The sequence below is a fragment of the Symphalangus syndactylus genome, chromosome X (assembly GCF_028878055.3).
Source record: "Symphalangus syndactylus isolate Jambi chromosome X, NHGRI_mSymSyn1-v2.1_pri, whole genome shotgun sequence".
NCBI lineage: Eukaryota > Metazoa > Chordata > Mammalia > Primates > Hylobatidae > Symphalangus > Symphalangus syndactylus.
The window spans coordinates 60,506,979-60,521,314 of NC_072447.2; the positions used below are offsets into that span (position 1 = coordinate 60,506,979).

Here is a 14,336-nt window from a genome sequence, read left to right on the forward strand (position 1 = left end):
TTCGTCTGCGCTGTGCTACTAATCCTCTTGGGGAACAGGGTTGAACCAGAAGGAACTGAACGCTTGCCATTCCTGGTAGATGAGCAGTAGCTGGTCCTAATGTGGTGGTGGGGGGTGGGGGTTACCCTGATGACCCTTTCTTTTATGTTGCTCACCTGGTAGCTCAGAGAATCTTTTAATGACTCTTAAGACCAAGCCCAGCTCTGAACAAAATTATGGCGTGGACTCTGAAGGATGAAGCCTCTTGGAACAAATTCTCAGGAAAACTAGAATCTTCAATCCGCCTTGCTCCTCTGGTCAAGGAAGAAACAAGATCAGATTAATCACTGAGTTCCCAGTGCTTAGCACTGTACTCATGTGTTTATGGAACCACTCTGAAATCTCTACCAAAACTGTCCATGTTTTCGCTCCCAGGGGAGTTTGCATTTTTAAGAGGATTCATTGAAGAAGGTGATGCTTAACCAAATGGAATAATAGGGTAGAGGTAACATTCGGTAAGAAAACTCTTCGGAGTACTGCAGCTTTCCTGGTCCCCCTGTAGGTGAGCACTCTGCCAAAGCTGCTTAGTGGTTTCTTTACAGCAGGGAAATATCTTCATCTGGATTTTAGCTAGCCCCTTTCCCAACTCCTCTAGGCAGTCACTCAGCCCCTGCAAACATCCATATACCTTGAAGTTCCACACAGGTTTCCAATAAAATTGCAAATACTTAAAACCTGGATAGGCACTGTATTGGTCATAATATTATGTCCCCTTGGGTGCCCAGTACTCAAGGACAGAATTTCTCTCTTTAGAAAAGGGCAACTCAGGAGCTACCTTAAAAGTACAGACTTCTTAGTATTTGTGGCGGATTGTATTTTTAAAAAAGATGGCCACAATCATATTTCCAATCCCAGAACCTTGCCATCCCCCATCAAGAAGGAGCATCTATGTTCCCTCCCCTTGAACCTCAGTGGACCTTTGTGACTCCCTCAAAGAATATAATGTGGTAAAAGGTAATATAGCTCCTGCCTATTTCATTCTGTCACTTTCCACTCTAGCTAGGCTGGGCACGGTGGCTCACGCCTGTAATCCCAGCACTTTGGGAGGCCAAGCCATGCGGATCACCTGAGGTCAGGAGTTCAAGACCAGCCTGACCAATATGGTGAAACCCTGTCTCTACTAAAAATACAAAAATTAGCCGGGCGTGGTGGTGTGTGCCTGTAGTCCCAGCTACTTGGGAGTTGGTGGCACAAGAATCACTTGAACCTGGGAGGCAGAGGTTGCAGTGAGCCAAGATTGCACCACTGCACTCCAGCCTGGGTGACAGAGTGAGACCCTGTCTCCAAAAACAAAAAAAACAAACAAAGAAATCTAGCTACCTGGAAGCTGACATACCGAGGAAACCATGTAGAGCGACCATGTAGCAATAGAGGCAGATGCCACAGGAGACCCAACTTTTTGAGTGTTCCCAGCCCAAATGCCACGCATGTGAATGAATGAGTCTTCAAATCAATTCATTCCCAGCCACCATCTTACTGTAGACAGATGAGATGTCCCAAGCAAGAACCATGTCACTGAATCTAACCAACATCTGCAACTGTAACATAATAAAATGTTTGATGTTATTTTAAGCTACTAAGTTTGAGGGTGGTTTCTTCCACAGCAATAGATAACCAGAAGAGTATTCATTATGTAAAGTAGTTCCCTTGGGTAGAGTATGAAAAAACTAGTCCCAACCATTCACAAATACACACCAAAGAAAACACTCCATTATCTGTACATATTTATGTGTGAAAACTAACCTATATAATACAGGAGTTCTGATTTCAGTTAACACAGAATAATCACACTAAACCCATTACCTGCTACTGAATACAGCTATAAAATGTGAACAGAATGCATGCAGCAACTATTTGAGGACTCTGGAAAGTAAACTGTACCACATAAACTGAGGAAAAACAACAGAATTTGAAGTAAAACTGAACTGGCAGTGAATTTACCATTTTTTTCCTCCAGTCTCCACTAGACGGGACTCAAGGCAGCTTAAAACCCGGAAGGGAGCATCAGCATGGACAGAGAGAGCTCCAGGAAAAGCAGAAAATTGGTCTCCTAATATTCAGAGAAAGTAGGAGAAATGTGCCATTTTTTTTCTTTTCTCCATTCTCGTACATTTTAGCCAATAAGCAATCCCACTGTGGCAGCTGAGTCAACAGTGACAATGGAGACAGCAATACCTTCAAGCACCCAAAAAATGCTAAGGGAGGGGAGAATCTTCGTCTTTGTTTGGAGTAGTTCTGGCCCCAAGACAGTGGGGCCAAACCCTCAATGATATATATTTTTTCACTCTCTCTGTCCTGATGCTTGGCCCAAGACATGGGCAAAGTTTCAGGAAATACATAACAGAGAGGACTAAATAAAGACCCAGATTTCTGGACAGGCACAGTGGCTCACTCTTGTAATCCCAACACTTTGGGAGGCCAAGGTGGGTGGATTGGTTGAGGCCAGGAGTTGGAGAACAGCCTGGGCAATGTAGCAAGATCCTGTCTCTACGAAACATTTAAAAATAAAATTAGCTAGGCACGGTAGTGCTTGCCTGTAGTCTTGGCTACTCAAGAGGCTAAGGTGGGAGGATCACTTGAGCTCAGGAGTTTGAGGCTACAGTGAGCTATGATCACACCACTGTACTCCAGCCTGGGCAACAGAGCAAGACCCTGTCTTTAAATAAATTAAATAGCCTAGATTTCTTGCCAATTGATTAAAAGGGGAACTCCAAGGCATTACAAAGTACTAAAGAGACAGTAGAGAGGAGAGGACCTTGGGAAAGTTCCTCATAAAGTTTTTATGAACTCCTAGGTTCACCCCAGCCTGCACATGGATCTGATCCTAAACAGCATACCAAAGACTGTGATAATTGAACTAAGAGGCAGACCACCACCCAAGCCCTAGACTAGCCACTGGATAAAACACATGTAGGACAGATCTGAATAGCATTACAAACTTTTGAAAACTGAATTGACTTTGGAGCCACTATCCACAAAAGCCATGTCAGAACTTGCGATCTAAACCCAAGCAAGTATAAGCTAAAACAAAAATATGAATATTTCCCCATAGTACTAAAACAAGATACAAAGTCCTATAACATAATATTCAAAATGTCCAGGATACAACCCAAAATTATTCAATACCTGAAGAACCATGAAAATCTTAACTTGGGTGGGAAAAGGCAAATAACAGACACCACTGCTGAGGTGACACCAATGTTGGAATTATCTGAAAAAGACTTTAAAGCAGCTATTATAATGATGCTCCAACGAGTAAGGACAAATAATCTTGAAATGAATGTAAAGATAAAAGGCTCAGCACAGGAGTAAAAGATAAAAGAAGAACCAAATTGAAATTTTAGGCTGGGCACGGTGGCTCACGCCTGTAATCCCAGCACTTTGGGAGGCCAAAGTGGGTAGATCACAAGGTCAGGAGTTCCAGACCAGCCTGGCCAACATGATGAAACCCCGTCTCTACTAAAAATACAGAAATTCGCTGGGCATGGTGGCACATGCCTGTAATCCCAGCTACTGGGAGGCTGAGGCAGGAGAATCACTTGAACCCTGGAGGCGGAGGTTGCAGTGAGCTGAGATCGTACCACTGCACTCCAGCCTGGGTGACAGAGTGACACTCCATCTCAAAAAAAAAAAAAATAATAAAATAAAATAAATTTTATAAGTGAAGAATACAAGAATACAATAGCTGGAATTTTAAAATTGGATGGATGCAATAGCAGAATAGAGATGAAGGAGTCAGTAAATATGAAAATAGATCAATAGAAATTATCCAACCTGAATAGCAGAGAGGAAAAACTGAAAAATAAATAGAGCCACAAAGACCTATAGGAGATAACAAAATATCTAACATTTGTGTCTTTAGAGTTACAGAAGGAGAAGAGAAACAGTGTGGTACAGAAAAAAAGATGTGAAAATATAATAACTGAAAACATTCCAGATAAGGCAAAAGACACAAACCTGCAGATCGAAGAACCTCAGCAAACCCCAAACAGGATAAACCCAAAGAATCAAAGCATAGACATATTATATTCAAACTGCTGAAAAGAAAAACAAAGAAAATATGTTTAAAGCAGAAAGATAAAAATGACATATTACATAGAGGATAACAACAATTCAGATGACTATAGATTTCTCATCAGAAACCAAGAAGGCCATAAAGACATGCACAGCATTTTTAATGTGCTGAAAGAACTGTTAACCAAAAATAATACATCCAACAAAAATAGATTTCAGTGTGAAGAAATAACACCAATACTGTACGATCTCTTCTAGAGAGTCAGACAGTTGAAGAAAAAGCTACATACCAATATCTCTCATGAACTTAGACATAAAAATTCTTAACAAAATATTAGTAAATTGAATCTAACAATGTATAAAAAGAAGTATACACCATGACCAAGTGGTATTTATCCTAGGATTACAAGGCTTGTTCAACATGAGAAAATCAATCAATGAAATCCACCATATTTACTGTCTAAAGAAGAAAAGCTTCCTGATTATATTCACTGATTCAGAAAAAAGCATTGACAAAATTCAACATCCATTCATGATAGCTTTCAGCAAAATAGGAATAAAAGGGAACTTCTTTGACCTGATAAAGAGGAGATAACGCCCCCCCCAAAAAACCACACAGAATATCTAACATTATTCTTAAAAGACTGAATTCTTTCCCCCCAAGGTCGGGAAAAGGCAAGAAAGTCCACTATCACCACTCTTAATCAACGTTGTATTGGAACTCCAAGTCAGTGCACTAAGACAGAAAAACGAAATAAAAGGCATACGTATATAGCAAAAATCACAATATATAAATTTTAATGGAATGCTGGGGAAACAGAGGAACTAAAAACAGAAGGAACAAAAAGAAAAGGGAGGAAAAAAGAGAAATCCTCAAAGGATATTAGAAAAATTCTCCTATTCATAGATAATATGATCATCTGCTTAGAAAAATCCCATGAAATCTACAAAATCCTAGAACCAAATAAGTGAGTTTAGCAAGGTCTCAAGGTGCAAGGTCAGCACACAAAAACCAATCATATTTGTATATACAGGCTATGTGAAATTGGAGATTTTTTTTTTTTTTTTTGGCGAAGTCCGGCTCTGTCGCCCAGGCTGCAGTGCAGTGGTGCGATCTCGGTTCACTGCAACCTCCGCCTCCAGGGTTCAAGTGATTCTCCTGCTGCAGCCTCCCAAGCTGGAATTACAGGCACCCACCACCACGCCTGGCTAATTTTTGTATTTTTAGTAGAGACGAGGTTTCGCTGTGTGGGCCAAGCTGATCTCGAACTACTGACCTCACGTGATCCGCCTGCCTCGGCCTCTCAAAGTGCTGGGTTTACAGGTGTGAGCCACTGCACCTGGCCAAAAAATCTTTAAAATGTATCATTCACAATAGCATAAAAGAAAAATGTTTAGGTATAAATTTTTAGCAAAACATGTCCAGGATCTATATGCTAAAATCTATAAAATGTTGATGAAATAAATCAAAGAAGACCTGAATAAATGAAGAGACATGCCATGTTCATGGATTGAAAGACTAAGCAAAGATGTCAAATCTCTCCAAATTGATATACAGATTTAATAAAATTTCCATAAAAATCCCAACAAAATGTTTGGTGAATATAGCCATGTGACATATAAAATTAATAGGAAAGTCAAAGTAACAGACTAGCCAAAACAATTTTGAAAAAGAAGAATAAAATTGGAGGCCTCACACTATCCAATTTAAGATGTACTGTAATGCTACTATGTAAAGAATAAAGTATAATCAAGGCAGGGTAGCATTGGTGAAGGAATAGATATATACATCAATGGGACAAAACTAGAGTCCAGAAATAGGTCTACATACAAAATTGATTTTTCACAAAAGTGCAAAAGCAGTTCAATGGACAAGGTACATTCTTTTCAATGAATTGTTTGGAATTATTGGGCATCCATACACAAAAAGAATGAACCTTGAGCAAAATCTTATACCTCGTACAAAAATTAATTTTATGTAGATTATAGATTTAAATATAAGATAAAAAACTGTGAAACAGTTACAAGAAAACATAAGAACACCTTCCTGATCTTGGATTAAGCAAAGAGTGCTTAGATATGACCCCAAAAGCACAATCCTTATATGAAAAAAAATTGGTAATTGGACTGCATCAAAATTAAAAGTTTTGCTCTGCAAAAGACACTTTTAAAGTAATGAAAAGCCAAGCTACAGAGTGGGAGAAAATATTTACAAAACATATTCAACAAAGGGCTTATATCCATGGTATATAAGAAATTCTCTAAACTTAACAGTAAGAAAACCCAGTCGAAAAACGGGCAAAACGTTTAAACTAACACTTTACAAAAGACGATATGTGGATGAGAAATCATTACGTGAAGAGATGTTTAACACCATTAGCCATTAGGGAAATAAAAATTAATACCATGATTGCCACCTATTAGATTGACTTAGAATATTAGAAATAGAATGACTAAATAAAAAATACTGACAACACCAACTGGAGATGAGAACGAAGAGCCCCTGGAACTCTCTTACGTTGCTGGTGGGAATGCAAAATGGTAAACCATGCTGGAAGACAGTTTGGCAGTTTCTTATAAAGTTAACATGCATTTATCCATAAGAACAAGCAATCCCACTCCTAGGTATATATGTATATATCCAAGGGAAGTGAAAACGTATTCATCCAAAAACCTGCACATGGATTTTTTTGTTGTTGTTTTGAGACAGAGTCTCGCTCTGTCTCCCAGGCTGGAGTTCAGTGGCACAATCTTGACTCACTGCACCCTACGCCTCCCAGGTTCTTATGCCTCAGCCTCCCAAGTACCTGGAATTATAGGCATGTGCCACCATGCCCAGCTAATTTTTCTATTTTTAGTAGAGACAGAGTTTCACTATGTTGGCCAGGCTGATCTTGAACTCCCGACCTCAAGTGATCTGCCCGCCTCGGCCTCCCAAAGTGCTGGGATTACAGGTGTGAGGCACTGCACCCAGCTTTTTACATGGATGTTATTAGCAGCTTTATTTATAATAGCCAAAAACTGGAAACAACCCAAATGCCCTTCAGTGGGTGAGTGAATAAAAAACCGTTGTATGTTCATACAATGGAATACCATTCAGCAATAAAAACGAATGAACAATTGATATATTAATAATTTGGATGAATATCAAAGGCATTATGCTGAGTGGAAGTGAGTCTCAAAAGGTTGCACACTATATTATTCCATTTTATGACATTCTTGAAAAGATGAAAGTATAGTTACAGAGAATGGATCAGTAGTGTCTGGGGCTTAGTGGGAGGGGGAGGGTATAACTATAAAGGGATAACACAAGGGAAGTTTGGGGATGATGGAACCATTCTATATTCTGATTGTAGTGATGGTCGTATGAATCTGTACGTGTGTTAAATTCAAATAATTGTACAAGAAAAATAAATATTACTGTAAGTTAATTTAAATAATTTCACTCTGTCATGTGTTAACAAACCCTCTGCTTACCCTTGGACATGCTACAATTTTATATCAGTTTAAGATGGTGGTTAAGGCCTCAAGAAGTCCCCAAGAGCTATGTCCTGGGTTCAGTTACCCTGAAATGTGGCAGATGAGGAAAACTGAAACCTTAAATTCAGGCACACCCACAGGATGCTATGAAATATATGGGCATAAACACTAGCATTGGCGGGGCATGGTGGCTCACGCCTGTAATCCCAACACTTTGGGAGGCCAAGGCGAGCGGATCACTTGAGGTCAGGAGTTTGAGACCAGCCTGGCCTACATGGTGAAACCTCACCTCTACTAAAAATAGGAAAATTAGCCGGGTGTGTTGGCCGCATCTGTATTCCCAGCTACTCAGGAGGCTGAGGGATGAGAATCGCTTGAACTCAGGAGGCAGAGGTTGCAGTGAGCCAAAGTTGCGCCACTGTACTCCAGCCTTGGTGACAGAGGAAGACTCAGTCTCAAGAAAAAAAAAAAAAACACCAGGAAGGAAGCTTCTCCCCTCTGGCTGTCTTCCACTCTCCCACAAGTGCCTCCCATTGGCAGCACCTCATCTGCTGCAACCAGGCCTCCTAAGAGGACCTCATATCTATTCTGCAGGGCCTTTGTTCTGTACCGCCAGGTTCTGGTAATCCTGCCTCTTCCCTGTTGTTTTTCCAAGTTTAGGGATAGTAGCTGCTTCTTGTAGTTACTATCTCTGGGTTCTCTCACAGTTGCCTTTTTGCTGTCTCATTTCTGCATTACCTATGTAAACAATTCCTTATCTTAACCTCCGCTATGGGAACATGTAGTGGCCTGTTTTCCTGTGGACCCTGACTGATACTCCAGCCTTTGGAGACTTGAAGTATAGAGTCAGAGGGCAACCAGTTGTAAGGCTGACCCTGAATTCCTTGTGTTTGTTTGGCCTCTGCTTGCATTTGTTCCTGCACTTGAAGATAAAATCATAATTCCAAAGCGTGGTACACATGGCCTATGGTAGACTTTGCTGGTGGTTCCTAATATTTTTGATTCCCTTCTTGCAAAACAGATGGATTGCATTGATTGCATTTTTCACCTCTTTGACGTTTGAGGTGACCTTATGACTTGCTTTGGCCAACGAAGTGAGAGTAGAAGTGGTGAATGTCATTTCTGGGCAAAAGTATTTAAGAGCAGATGCATGTGTTCTCTCCACCTGCTGCAGTAAGTCCTAAAGCCTCAGGCTGAGATGGTAAATTATAAGGTGGAAAAGCCTGTGTGTGACATGACATGCAGTCTGGGAGATAATTTTTATTTTACTTCACGGTTGTTACCACAGTGTAAAGTAGCCTATCCTGACTAATAACATATTTGTGATTCACCCCCTGCCACCTCCCCTCCTCACTCTTCCCTAAATGCATCAAGATACCTTACACCTTTGGGCTGTGCATATGCTCCACCTCTTGCCTTACCAATCATTTTGACTTGGCAGCTGCTGCTAGTTGTTCAAAGCCCAATTCAGATGCTACCTACTCCAAGAAGCCTCCTTCATCTGGATTTGGGATGTTTCCTATATTTTCTCCTAATTGCTCATGTTTACTCTTTTTTTTTAGACAAAATCTTCTGTCACCCAGGCTGGAGTACAGTGGCACGATCTCGGCTCACTGCAACCTCCCCTCCTGGGTTCAAGGTATTCTTCTGCCTCAACCTCCCTAGTGACTGGGACTACAGGTGTGCGTCACCACGCCTGGCCAATTTTTTTTTTTTTTTTTGTATTTTTAATGGAGACGGGGTCTTGCCATGTTGGTCAGACTGGTCTCGAACTCCTGGGCTCAAGTGATCCACCCATCTTGGCCACCCAAAGTGCTGGGATTACAGGCGTGAGCCACCGCCACACCTATAAAGTAAACAAGCCCTCCTGTTTACTTTTAACATGACATTTCCCACATTGTATCATATTATCAGATTATTTATTGATATACCCACTTTATATTAAGCTCTTTGGAGGCAGGGATGGAGTGTCTTCTGTTGTATTTTTTGCTGTTGTTTTATTTGTTTAGCTCTAGCTTAAAAAATGCATTGAGCATAATGCCTGGTACATAGAAGATGTTCAAAAATATTTGTTGAAAGAATAAATTATTTCAACAAAATAAATAAGTACATTTATTATAAAGTATAAATATAGCAGAGGATATATTTTAAAAAATTTAGCTATATACTTATAATGCAATTTAATTGGAAGTCATTTTGTGCGTTCTATATTTTGTCAAGGTACCCCATGTGGATTCTTGGTCATCTACTTTATTTAGAATTCATATCTCTTAATCATTATTTGCTTTTTTTCTTAGTATTTTCTGCCTCTTTCTTACTTTTGTTGCTCTGTTTCTGTGGAATATCAGCTGGCAACATTCACTTAGTTCATCTATGTTGGTAAATATGTACAGTTAAAATTCAATTCAGTCCTGGGAAACTGGAAAGATTTAAATATCTCTAATGTTTAATGATATTTAATTAAATATCTCTAATGTTTAATGATATTTAATTAAATATCTTTAATGTTTAATGATATTTAATTAAATATCTTTAATTAAATATATTTAAAGATTTAAATATATTTAATGCTATAGTAACCCTGTAACACGTTTCAAATTAAATAAAAGCTACTTTTAAATATAAAGGGGTTATTTTTGTCAGCTGCTTTATTATCTCCAAACCAGAGCTGTTCATTTTTTATTCTATTTCCAAAAACCAAATATCCCTCCCAACTCAATTTCAAAATATAGTCTTAGTTCAGATTCTCTAGAACAAAAACAAAGTCATTTCTAGGCACTTACAGTTTTGTTTTATGTTTCTCATTATACACATTGAGATTCCTCTAAATGTGAGTCATTTAAGCAAAACCTTGGGAAACCTCCAGATTCCTTTTTAATTATCTTAAATTCATCTGAAAATATTTCAGCAAATGCAGGAGAGAATGCCCTTATTAGCAAGATGTTTTAAAATCGAGAAGAGCCTATTGTGAATTCAAGATACTCCCTAAAGGTTTTATTAACAGTTCAGGATTGTCCCTTCTATCTGCCTGTTTCTGTCTCACTACAGAAAGCAAAATGTAGGAATTGCATTTTTTAGCTCCTTTTAGCATCTTCCAGATTTGGGCTTCCATCCAAGCTCCCACTGCAGTGCACCACTCTGTGAGTCGATGACAGGCAAGGTCGAACAGCCCCTGGGGAACCTTCGTGGATGTGTTGAATACCATAAACATAAATAGATAATCCTTATCTTAAAGCAAGAGAGGCAGAAAGACACGGAGAAGACCCAGGCACCCTTGCCTTCATGTCTGTACAGACCCACACAGACTGTATGTTTAGGATTCAGTAGCCATGTTAGAAAAATGCTACCTCAGACCCTATTCAGGGTTAGCTACAGTAACCTTAGGAGTTCCTTCTGATCATCCTCTTCCCATGGCAACTGCAAACTTTTGCCTCTGCCATGTATGGGAAAATTGATCACTTAAAAGTAACTCTTAAGGTTTATTAGAAATGCTTTTGCTGTAAGTGGCAGAAAACCTGCTCCCAAAGACTGAAGTGAGTAGGACTTTATCTTGCTCATATAACAGGCATTCTCTCAGTAGGAAACCACCAGCTCAGTGACTCAAGGATGTAACACGACTCAAGGATGCAATCCTGACATGCCAAGCTGTTAGGATTGAGAAAGAGACACTGCAACTAAAAACATCAGGTAGAGGTTTAGAGCAGGAAAAAGTGGGAAGGGCCCTGCAGCCTCTCTCCTTTTATCAGGAAAGTGAAAGCTTCCCCAGCCCTATCTCCCTGAGGCTCAGCCAACTTCTGTTTGGATCTCATTGCCCAGAGCTTGATTAAGTGGCCACCTCTGGCTGCAAGAGAGGCTGGAAAAATGGGGAACAGTTTGTCACAATTGGCTTGGTGCAGTTGCAAGACATTGCCTGGCAGGGCATACTGCTGCTTCAAAGAAAATTAAGGATCCAGTAGCTATGAAGAAGGGAGTGGGCAGGCAAGTGCAAAGCTGTACCTCCACGAGACTAATCAGGAGCATTACACCCGATTATAAGGCAACCGATTTTTGCTGGAGCCTTTGTTTCGAATGTGCCATGGAGGATGGTACTGCGTCTGCTAAGGGGATTCTCCTCCCATATTCAGCCATAAAAAGGAACGCTATAATGTGGATGAACCTCAAAAACACTATGCCAAGTGAAAGAAACCAGACACATGATTCCATTTATATGAAATATCCAGAATAGGCAAATCCATAGAGACAGAACACAGATTGGTGGTTACTAGGGGTGAGAGGGAAGGGGTAATGGAGGGCAAGCATTTAACAGGTTTAAAGTTTCCTTTTGGGATAATGAAAATGTTTTAGATCTAGATAGAGGTGACTGTTGTACAACATTGTGAATGTACTAAATGCCACCAAATTGTATACTTTAAAGTGGTTGGTTTTGGGTTACATGTAATTTAACCTCAATGAAAAGAGAATATTCTCTTCCCTTCTGCTGAACAAAATATTACGAGCTTTATGCCAATCAGCTTTGTACAGCATTTATACTTCAGTTCCTACAAATTCATCTTGGCAGTAGTAGTTTTAATATGAGCCACTTATCTGTGGCTGAGGCAGAGACAACTAGTCACCCTCCAATATCCTTTTCTTCTATCCCTTTCTTCTTTAGTAACTAAAACCTAGGCCAGGCGCAGTGGGTCACACCTGTAATCCCAGCACTTTGGGAGGCCAAGGCAGGTGGATCACCTGAGGTCAGGAGTTCAAGACTAGCCTGGCCAGCATGGCGAAACCCCATCTCTACTAAAAATACAAAAATTAGCCGGGTGTGGTGGCAGGCACCTGTAATCCCAGCTACTCAGGATGCTGAGGCAGGAGAATCACTTGAACCTGGGAGGCGGAGGTTGCAGTGAGCCAAAATTGTGCCATTGCACTCCAGCCTGGGTAACAGAGCAAGACTCCATCTTAAAAAAAAAAAAAAAAAAAAAAAGATAAAACCTAGTCAATGTGTCCAGCTAAAAAACAAAAATAAAACACTAAATTTCCCAGACTCCCTTATAGCAAAGTATGGCCACGGACTAAGATCCATTCAGTGAAATGTGAGTGGAAGCTCTGGGCAGGTCTCCCAGCTAGGATCTTTAACAATGTATGACCTTTTGTCCTTCCCCTTTTTTTCTTCTTTCCAGCCTGCAAAACAGACTTGATGGCTGAAGCACCACCAGCCAATCTGGATCATGATGTGACCTTGAAAATGAAAGCTATGTGCTGAGTATGGTAGGATGAAAACATAAGACTGAATGCTCAATGACAACCCAAAGATACCATACCATTTGTGGACAGCCTACCTCCAGATTTCCTTTACCTGAGAGAAATGGGAGAGAAAAATGCTGTTTTGTTATTTGTTGGGAGAAAAGCGTTGTTCTATGCAGCCAATCTTACTTGTAACTGATACAGCAATATAACTTCCTCAAACAATTCTTATTAAAGATATTATTAAAACTTATTAAGGATAATGCAACTCAGGGCATGAGTAACATATTCCATTCCAAAGTAAGAATTAGTCTACCTATAGGGCTGTTACCTGTTCCATTAAAGTTACTGATGCCACTTGACATTGGTCTTGGCAATAATTTTTTGGATATGACACCAAGAGCACAGGCAACAAAAGCAAAAATAAATAAGTGGGACTATATCAGACTAGAAAGCATCTACACAGCAAAGAAACCAATAAATAAAATGAAAAGGCAACCGATAGAATGGGAGAAAATATTTGAAAACCATATATCTGATAAGGGGTTAATATCCAAAATGTACAATTAACTTATACAACTCAATAGCAAAAAAAAGCCTAAATAAACCTATTAAAAAATGGGCAAAGGACCTGAATAGACATTTTTTCCAAAGAAGATATACGAATGGCCAACACATATATGAAAAGATGCTCAACATCATTAATCATCAAGGAAATGTAAATCAAAACCAAAGTGAGATATTACCTCACACTGGTTAGGGTGGCTAGTACCAAAAAAATAAAGGTAAGTGTTGGTGAGAATATGGAGAAAAGGGAAACTTGTACACCATTGGTGGGGAATGTAAAATGGTGAAGCCACTATAGAAAACAGTATGGAGGTTCCTCAAAAAATTAAAAATAGAAATACCATATGATCCAGCATTCCTACTCCTGGGTATTTATTCAAAAGAATTGAAATCAAGATCTCAAAGAGATGTCTGCACTCCCATGTTCACTATAGCATTATTCACAATAACCAAGATATGGAAACAGCCTAAATATCCATTGAAAGATGAGTGGATAAAGAAAACATGGTATATATACACAACGAAATACTATTCAGCCTTAAAAAAGAAGGAAATCCTGCCATATGCGACAACATGGGGTGAAACTTGAGGACATTGTGCTAAGTGAAATAAGCCAATCATATAAAGACAAATACTGCAAGACATCATTTGTATGAGGTATATAAAGTAGTCAAACACAGAAGCAGACAGTAGAATGACTGTTGCCACGAGATGGGGGTAGGGAAAAATTGCTATTCAACAGATAGAAGGTTTCAGTTATGTGAGTTGAAGAAGTTCTAGAGATCTGCTGTACAGCATTGTGCCTATAGTTAACAATACTGTATTGTTCACTTAAAATTTTGTTAAGAGGACAGATCTCATGTTAAGTGTTCTTACCACAATAAAAAAAAATTGAAGCATCTAGATAAGTGCTCTTTCACAGGGAAGGAATCACAGACCAGGGACACTTAACCAGCCTAAAGAGAGTAATAGAAGGCTTCCCCAAGGTGGTGAGTTCAGTGTGAAGG

General features: G+C 39.6%; 2 protein-coding genes across 2 annotated transcripts in view; both read left to right on the forward strand.

Moving 5' to 3' along the window:
* CHST7 (carbohydrate sulfotransferase 7) overlaps positions 1-12,761 on the forward strand; it is a 219,747-nt gene extending 206,986 nt beyond the window's left edge. Inside the window, exon 2 of the mRNA XM_055266905.2 lies at positions 12,699-12,761. The gene's annotated coding sequence lies outside the window, so the exon portion shown is untranslated. The remainder of the gene's footprint in view (positions 1-12,698) is intronic.
* Positions 1-14,336, forward strand: part of LOC129475042 (zinc finger protein 674-like) — a 981,285-nt gene that overhangs the window by 304,895 nt on the left and 662,054 nt on the right.